Raw genomic sequence first — 8,813 nt, forward strand, 5'->3', positions numbered from 1 at the left:
TGTAATGAGACATTTGTTGCAAACTATGAAAGAACACTGTCAAAATCTTACTACTAATCATAGTTCTTACATTTGGTGTGTTTTTTCCCCAACCCACCCTATTATTATTATTTTTTTTTCTTTTTTTCTTTTTTTTTTAATATTTATTTATTATTATTATTTTTTAATTACATTTAAAAAAAAATATGAGGTCCCATTCAATCCCACCGCCCCCGCCCCCCACTCCCCCCACAGCAACACTCTCTCCCATCATCGTGATACATCCATTGCACCTGGTAAGTTCATCTCTGAGCATCACTGCACCCCATAGTCAATGGTCCACATCATAGCCCAGACTCTCTCACGTTCCATCCAGTGGGCCCTGGGGGGATCTACAGTGTCCCGTAATTGTCCGTGAAGCACTATCCAGGACAACTCCACGTCCCGAAAACGCCTCCACATCTCATCTCTTCCTCCCGTTCCCCACACCCAGCAGCCCCCATGGCTACCGTTCCCACACCCATTCCACATTTTCTCTGTGAACATTGGATTGGTTGTGTCCATTGCACACCTATGTCAAGTGAGGGCTTAGATTCCACATGGGTACTGGATGCACTCTTCCCGCTTCTAGTTGTAGACACTCTAGGCTCCATGTTGTGGTGGTTGACCTTCTTCAACTCCATGTTAGCTGAGTGGAGTAAGTCCAATAAGTCAAAGTGTAGGAGCTGAAGTCTGTTGAGGCTCTGGGCCTGGGTGTCATATTATCAGTCCAGAGATTCAAATCCCCTACATATATCTTAAACTCAGCACCAACTACAATTCCAATAAAGTAGCATGCAAGTCTTGTGAAAAGAGATCCCCTCTGAGTCCATTTCCATCACGCAGAAACACCAGCTCCAAAGAAGGGCCATCTGTCATGGCAGTGAACCCCTTCTGCCATGACCATAGAACCCGTGGGTCTCTTTATCCCTCAAAAGAACCAATACCTGGGTTTGTATCCACCCTATCTGTCTCTTAGACTCTGTTCAGTTGTACATAGGGGAATTCCTTCTGACAACCTCCAGACTCTTTTTTAGAGACTCACAGCCTTATAATCTCATTTCTCCTTTCCATTTCCCCCTTACATTAGGTCAAACTGCTTCCCGAAGTCATGTTATTATATGTAGGCAGGTATATTCTGCTGTTCCACATTGAATCTTTAATTCAAGGTCATTTTCTAGTTGCTTCTTCAGCTGGTATGTGGTAGTGATCCCTCGGTGCCAGGGAGGCTCATCCCCGGGTGTCGTGTCCCACGCTGGGGGGAATGCATCACATCTACACGCTGAGTTTGGCTGTGAGAGTGGCCACATTTGAGTAACATGAAGGCTGTCAGGAGGAAACCCCCAGGCACAATGCTACTCTAGGCCTTGTTCTTATTGCAGGTGCATAGGCTCAAAAGTGTAGCCATTAGTATCAAGAGCCCACTGTTGGGCCCTCCTTCCTTCCTGGTTCTTGCCGTTGCACCTGGAGGATTGCCACTGCTCTCGCAGGGCCCACAACAGTGTCCCCCCGGCCAGGAGCCCAGTACCCCCCCAGCTGTTGTTTTTAATTGTTTCCACTATGAGTATATATAGACATTACCATATACCCTGGGCATATGCCCTGTATAACTCCCTGTCAACCATATATATCCTGTCAATAACATCCCATATCAGTATTCCTCCGCTGCCATTGTTGAACCACTCTGTGATCCGAAACTTCCCGTAAAGTGAATCCCAACATAATGTCAGCTTCAGAAGAGTCTTAGATCACCAAAATTCATCTATACAATATACAGTATTTCCCCAGATCCACCATAAAACCTTTTCCCTTCCACAGCAATAATCTTTTAACTTATTCATATCACATTTCCTGAAACTGATGTACAGATTCCAAAACTATAGTTTTCAAACAAGGTAACATTTGTGCTTACTATGTGGTCCATACTTTAGGTTGTACAGTTTTCTAAATTTTTTAGTTATCCTATGTTTTGTCTTATGGTTTTCATTATTAGTCTGTCGTCCCCTATATGTTTTTGGTGTAATATTAGCTGTTTTATATTCATCCTCGTGTACTCTCACATAACTCCTCTTTTGCCCCCTTATTTACCTTTGTTCCATCCATTGCACGTCCATTTTCCCCTCCCCTTAGGGCCCACAACGCCTGCCAATCTAATGCCCTGGGAGCCGTCCTTTCTCACGAGAGATACAGTTCTCTCTATTCGACGGCATTAGTCTTCCCCAGGATATGGGTCCACCCCACCCAATGGTAGAACCCACCTTGGCAAAATGAGCCTTCAGCTATTCCCTCCGGAGTCCGTCCCGCATCAGACCATACCCCCTGAGCGTCCTAACCAGGTAACCCTCCTACTTATACTTTGATACGTTTTACTCAACATTTAGTTCTCAATGAACTTCTGGCACTCTCCCATGTTTGTATGTTGCCCCTCCCTCCCACCTATTTCTTGGACCATATTACCCCTCTTCCCATCCCCAGCCGCCCTCAAACCCAGAAAACCCCACCCGAAGGTAACCCCTTGCCCCCATTTTGTCCCTTCTTTGTGCTCATACTTACCCCCAGCTCATCACAGATTCCACCCCTACAGACATTAACTCACAGCCTTCCTCCACCCCCCGATTTCCAGTAAGCCACTTTTCCAGACTCTAGCTCTCTGAGGCAGTTAACTTATTTCATATCATTGAGGTCATATAGTATTTGTCCTTCAATGCCTGGGTTGCTTCACTCAACATAAGATTCTCAAGGTTCATCCATGTTATCACGTGCGATTGTAGTGTATTTGTTCTTACAGCTGAGTAGTATTCCATTGTGTGTATATACCACATTTTATTGATCCACTCATCTGTTGATGGACTTTTGGATTGATTCCAACTTTCGGCGATGGTGAACAATGCTGCTATGAACATTGGTGTACATATATCGGTTTGTGTCCTTGTTTTCAGATCTGATGGGTATATACCCAGCAGTGGTATTGCTGGGTCATATGGCAAATCTATGGATAATTTTTTGAGAAACTGCCAAACTGTCCTCCAGAATGGTTGGATCCTTCTGCATTCCCACCAGCAATGGATGAGTGTTCCCCTTTCTTCACATCCTCTCCAGCATTTGTATTCTACTGTTTTTTTCATGGCTGCCAATCTTATGGGAGTAAGATGGTATCTCATTGTAGTTTTGATTTGCATTTCCCTGATAGCTAGGGATTTGGAGCATTTTTTCATGTGCTTTTTAGCCATTTGTATTTCTTCTTTGGAGAAGTGTCTGTTTAAATCTTTTTCCCATTTTTTAAATGGGTTGTTTATCTTTTTGTTTTCGAGATCTATGAGTTCTTTATATATGCAAGTTATAAGTCTCTTATCAGATATATGGTTGCCAAATATTTTCTCCCATTGTGTGGGTTCCCTTTTTACTTTCTTGACAAACTCCTTTGAGGTGCAGAAGGCTTTAATTTTGAGGTAGTCCCTTTTATCTATTTGTTCTTTTGCTGCTCGTGCTTTTGGTGTGATATTCATGAAGCCATTTCCTATTACAAGGTCCTGTAGATGTTTCCCTACACTGCTTTCTAAGGTCTTTATGGTCTTGGCTCTTATATTTAGGTCCTTGATCCATCTTGAGTTGATCTTTGTATAAGGTGTGAGATGGTAATCCTCTTTCATTCTTCTACATATAGCTATCCAGTTCTCCAGGCACCATTTGTTGAATAGGCCATTCTCTCCCAGTTGTGAGGGTTTGGTGGCTTTATCAAATATTATATGGCTATATACATGAGGTTCTATATCTGAACTTTCAATTCGATTCCATTGGTCTGTGTGTCTCTCCTTATGCCAGTACCATGCTGTTTTCACTACTGTAGCTTTGTAGTATGTTTTGAAGTCAGGAAGTGTGATTCCTCCTATTTCATTTTTCTTTTTCAATATGTCTTTGGCTATTTGGGGCCTCTTTTTATTCCAAATAAATTTCATAGTTAGTTTTTCTAGTTCCTTAAAGAAGGCTGTGTTGATTTTTATTGGGATTGCATTGAATGTGTAGATCAGTTTTGGTAGGATAGACATCTTAATAATATTCAGTCTTCCTATCCATGAACAGGGAATATTCTTCCATTTATTTAGGTCTTCTTTGATTTCCTTGAACAATCTTGTATAGTTCTCGATGTATAAGTTTTTTACCTCTTTAGTTAAATTTATTCCTAAGTATTTGATTTTTTTATTTACTATTGTGAATGGTATTTGTTTCTTGATTTCCTCCTGATCTTGCTCATTATTGGTGTATAGAAATGCTACTGATTTTTGTGCATTGATCTTATAACCTGCGACTTTGCTAAACTCATTTATGAGTTCTAGGAGCTTTGTTGTAGATTTCTCAGGGTTTTCTATATATAGGATCATGTCATCTGCAAATAATGAAATTTTGACTTCTTCCCTTCCAATTTGAATGCCTTTTATATCTGGTTCTTGTCTCAGTACTCGAGCCAGTACTTCCAAGACAATGTTAAATAGGAGCGGAGACAATGGGCATCCTTGTCTTGTTCCTGATTTTAGAGGGAAGGATTTCAGGATTTCGCCATTGTAAATAATGTTGGCTTTAGGTTTTTCATATATACTCTTTATCATGTTCAAAAAGTTTCCTTGTATTCCGATCTTTTGGAGTGTTTTTATCAGGAAGGGGTGCTGTATTTTGTCAAATGCCTTTTCTGCATCTATAGATATAATCATGTGGTTTTTTTCTCTCAATCTGTTTATATGGTGTATTACATTGATTGATTTTCTTATGTTGAACCATCCTTGCATACCTGGAATAAATCCCACTTGGTCATGGTGTATAATTCGTTTAATGTGTTGTTGAATACGTTTAGCAAGTATTTTGTTAAGTATTTTTGCGTCTAGGTTCATTAGAGAAATTGGTCTGTAATTTTCCTTTCTTGTGGTGTCTTTGTTTGGCTTTGGTACTAGGGTAATGTTGGCATCATAGAAGGAATTAGGCAGTGTTCCTTCTGTTTTGATTTTTTGGAATAGTTTCAACAGGATTGGTGTTAGTTCTTTCCAGAATGTTTTGTAGAATTCACCTGTGAAGCCGTCTGGCCCTGGGCTCTTCTTAGTTGGGAGATTTTTAATGACTGATTCTATCTCTTTGCTTGTGATTGGTTTGTTAAGATCATCAATTTCTTCTTTCGTCAGTATGGGCTGCTTATGTATTTCTAGGAATTTGTCCATTTCCTCTAAATTGTCATTTTTGTTGGAATATAGTTTTTCAAAGTATCCTCTTATGATAGTCTTTATTTCTGTGGGGTCAGTGGTGATATCACCTTTCTCATTTCTTATTTTGTGTATTTGCATCTTTTCTCTTTTTTTCTTTGTTAGTCTCGCTAAAGGTTTGTCAATTTTGTTGATCTTCTCAAAAAACCAGCTCTTGGTCTTGTTTATTTTTTCAAGTGCTTTCTTATTTTCTATTTCATTTAGTTCTGCTCTTATCTTTGTTATTTCCTTCCTTCTTCTTCCTGTTGGGTTACTTTGTTGTTGTTTTTCTAATTCCTTCAAATGTACAGTTAATTCTTCAATTTCTGCTCTTTCTTCTTTTTTGATATATGAATTTATGGCTATAAATTTCCCTCTCAGTACCGCTTTTGCTGCATCCCATAAATTTTGGTATGTTGTGTTATCATTATCATTTGTTTCAAGGTAGTCATTGATTTCTTTTGAGATTTCCTCTTTGACCCACTGTTTTTCTAAGAGTGTGCTGTTTAATTTCCAAATTGTCGTGTGAAGTCTGGGTCTCTGTCCCTTGCAAATTTCCAGCTTGACTCCACTGTGGTCAGAGATATTGTTTTGTATGATTTCGATCTTTCTGAATTCATTAAGCCTTTCTTTGTGGCCTAGCATATGGTCAATCTTGGAGAATGTTCCATGTGCGTTTGAGAAAAATGTATATCCTGCTGTGTTTGGGTGTAATGATCTATATATGTCTATTAGATCCAGCTCTTCTAATATACTGTTCAAATGTTTTGTTTCTTTAGTGATTCTCTTTAGAGATGTTCTGTCCAGAGTTGATAGTGGTGTATTAAAATCCCCCACTATAATTGTAGATGCATCTATTCTTTCACTTAGTTTTTCCAGCGTTTGCCTCACATATTTAGAGGCGCCCTTGTTAGGAGCATAAATATTTATGATTGTTCGATCTTCTTGACAAATTGTCCCTTTCACTAAAATATAGTATCCTTCTTTGTCTCTCACAATTGTTTCGCATTTAAAGTCTATTTTGTCTGATATTAATATAGCTACTCCTGCCTTTTTTTGGTTGTTGTTTGCTTGTATGATTGTTTTCCAGCCATTCACTTTCAACCTCCATGAGTCTCTGGGTCTAAGATGTGTCTCTTGTAGGCAGCATATAGATGGGTCGTATTTCCTTATCCAGTGTCCCAGTCTGAATCTTTTGATAGGTGAGTTTAATCCATTGACATTCAGTGTTATTACGAGTACCTTGACTATATCATACCACTGCCTTCTTGCCTCCATCGTTTCAGATGAGAAATCAGCACTTAATCTTATGGAGTTTCCCTTGTATGTGATGGTTTTCTTTTCTCTTGCTGCTTTTAGAATTTTCTCTTTGTCTTGAGCATTGGATAATTTGACAAGTATATGTCTTGGGGTGGGCCTGTTGGGGTTTATGACCAGTGGAGTGCGCTGTGCTTCTTGGATATGTACATCGGTCTCTTTCAGTAGATTTGGGAAGTTTTCATTCATTATTTCCTGCAACACTCCTTCTGACCCCTTTCCCTTCTCTTCTCCTTCTGGAATGCCTATAATACGTATGTTTGAGCGTTTTGCATTATCATTCAGGTCCCTAAGTCCTATCTGGATTTTTTCTACCTTTTTATTGACCACTTCTACTATCTGTTTGATTTCCAATGCACTGCCTTCCACATCACTAATTCTCTGCTCTGCCTCTTCTAGTCTGCTGATATTTGCTGCAAGTGTATTTTTGATTTCTTGAATTGTGGTGTTCATTTCCATCATATCTGTTATTTTTTTGCGCATGTCTGCAATTTCCCCTCCAAGTGTTGTCTTCACGCTGTTAACCTCTTTCATTACTTCATCAAATTTGTCGGTGATAAATGTTCTGAGATCTTTCATTGCTTGTGCGAAGTCCTGCCCCCCTTCCTGATTTTCAGTTTGTTGATTGGATTCAGCCATGTTTTCCTGATTACTGGTTTGGTTTGTAGATTTTTGTTGCTGTCTTGTCAACATTTTTTCTTGACGGGTTTAATCAGTTCCTTAGCTTCTTTGTCTAGTCTTGGAGATTAATTAGCTGTTGTTTTTGTGTAAGTGTTATATCTTCTCTTTGTCACTTTGTTCTTCTTATTCCAATTTCTTATTGCTAGTTAAGCTCACTTTAAAGGAAAGTATTAGTGCTAGGGAAAGTCAATTGTGTAAGGAAGGAAAAAGTGTGAAGTAGTATTGGTGATATATGTTTACAAAGCAACAATATGAGTTCTGGGAGGATGGAGGTTAGATCATGTAAATTGTGTAGAGTTATAGTAGTAGGAAAGTACCTATAATGAGGTAGACGACTGAATATGGGAGGAGGAACGTGGTACGTACTAAGAGGCTATTGTTTTCGTGAGAGAGGGAAAGAGAAAAGAAAGGTAATAGTTTCAGGGATGAATACCAGATGGAAAACTAAACAAAGGTATTAGAAATTAAGAGTTAGACACTTTGTGGATCAAAGAAAGGGAGATGGAATATAGGAGAGATAGCAGATGGTGGAGGATATCAAGTTGTAGGGGAAAGGGGATAGTGTAGATAGGCTAAATCTATTCACAGAGAAATGAGGCAGTGGAGGGTGAGGAAACCCAGCAAATGTGAGGTATTTCCTGTAGGACCTATTGTATTGTTAAGGTAAAATAGTATAAGAAGAATATTGGGGACAAGAAAGAGAGAATTGGAAAAAAAAAAAAAAAACAAAACCAAAGAACATAAACCCCGCCGCCAGGCTCGGCTGGGCTCAGCTGGGCTCCGGTCCCCCGCCCGCCGTGGCTCGGCTGGGCTCGGCTGGGCTCGGCTTCCCCTCCCGCCGCGGCTCGGCTGGGCTCGGCTGGGCTCGGCTGGGCTCGGCCGGGCTCGGCTTTCCCGCCCGCCGCCCGGCGCGGCGCAGCGCGACTCGGCTCTCCCGCTCGCCGCCCGGCGCGGCGCGGCTGGGCTCGGCCAGCTCAGCTGGGCTCCGCCCCCCCGCCCGCCGCGGCTCAGCCGGGCTCGGCCGGACTCGGCTTCCCCGCCCACCGCCCGCCGCCGCGGCGCAGCGCGGCTCGGCTCTCCTGCCCGCCGCCCGCCACGGCGCGGCTAGGCTCGGCTGGGCTCAGCTCCTTCGCCCGCCGCGGCACAGTGCGGCTCGGCTCTCCTGCCCGCCGCCCGCCGCGGCGCGGCTAGGCTTGGCTGGGCTCGGCTCCCTTGCCCGCCTCCCGCCGCGGCACAGCGCGGCTCGGCTCTCCCGCCCGCCGCCCGCCGCGGCGTGGCTCGTATCCCCCACCCGCTGCCCACCTCGGCCCAGCTAGGCTACCCTGGCTGCCGCCCGCCGGGGCTCCGCGGGGTGCTAGCTGCCTCGGCTCCGCCTACCCAAGGAGGGAGTCCTCCACACGTAGCTGGGATCTCCGTGTATATTTCACAGACGGATCCTCTCTGTTACCTTCCCTCCAAATCGATGTCCAGACACGTCCGGACCAGGAAAAATCCCGAAACAGCCGGTCCCAAAAAGTCTCCGACGCCTCCCAGCCAATTCCCCCCAGGAGCTAGTAACCGGGAAGTTCACTC

Source organism: Dasypus novemcinctus, chromosome 22 (genome assembly GCF_030445035.2).
Source record: "Dasypus novemcinctus isolate mDasNov1 chromosome 22, mDasNov1.1.hap2, whole genome shotgun sequence".
NCBI classification, from domain to species: domain Eukaryota; kingdom Metazoa; phylum Chordata; class Mammalia; order Cingulata; family Dasypodidae; genus Dasypus; species Dasypus novemcinctus.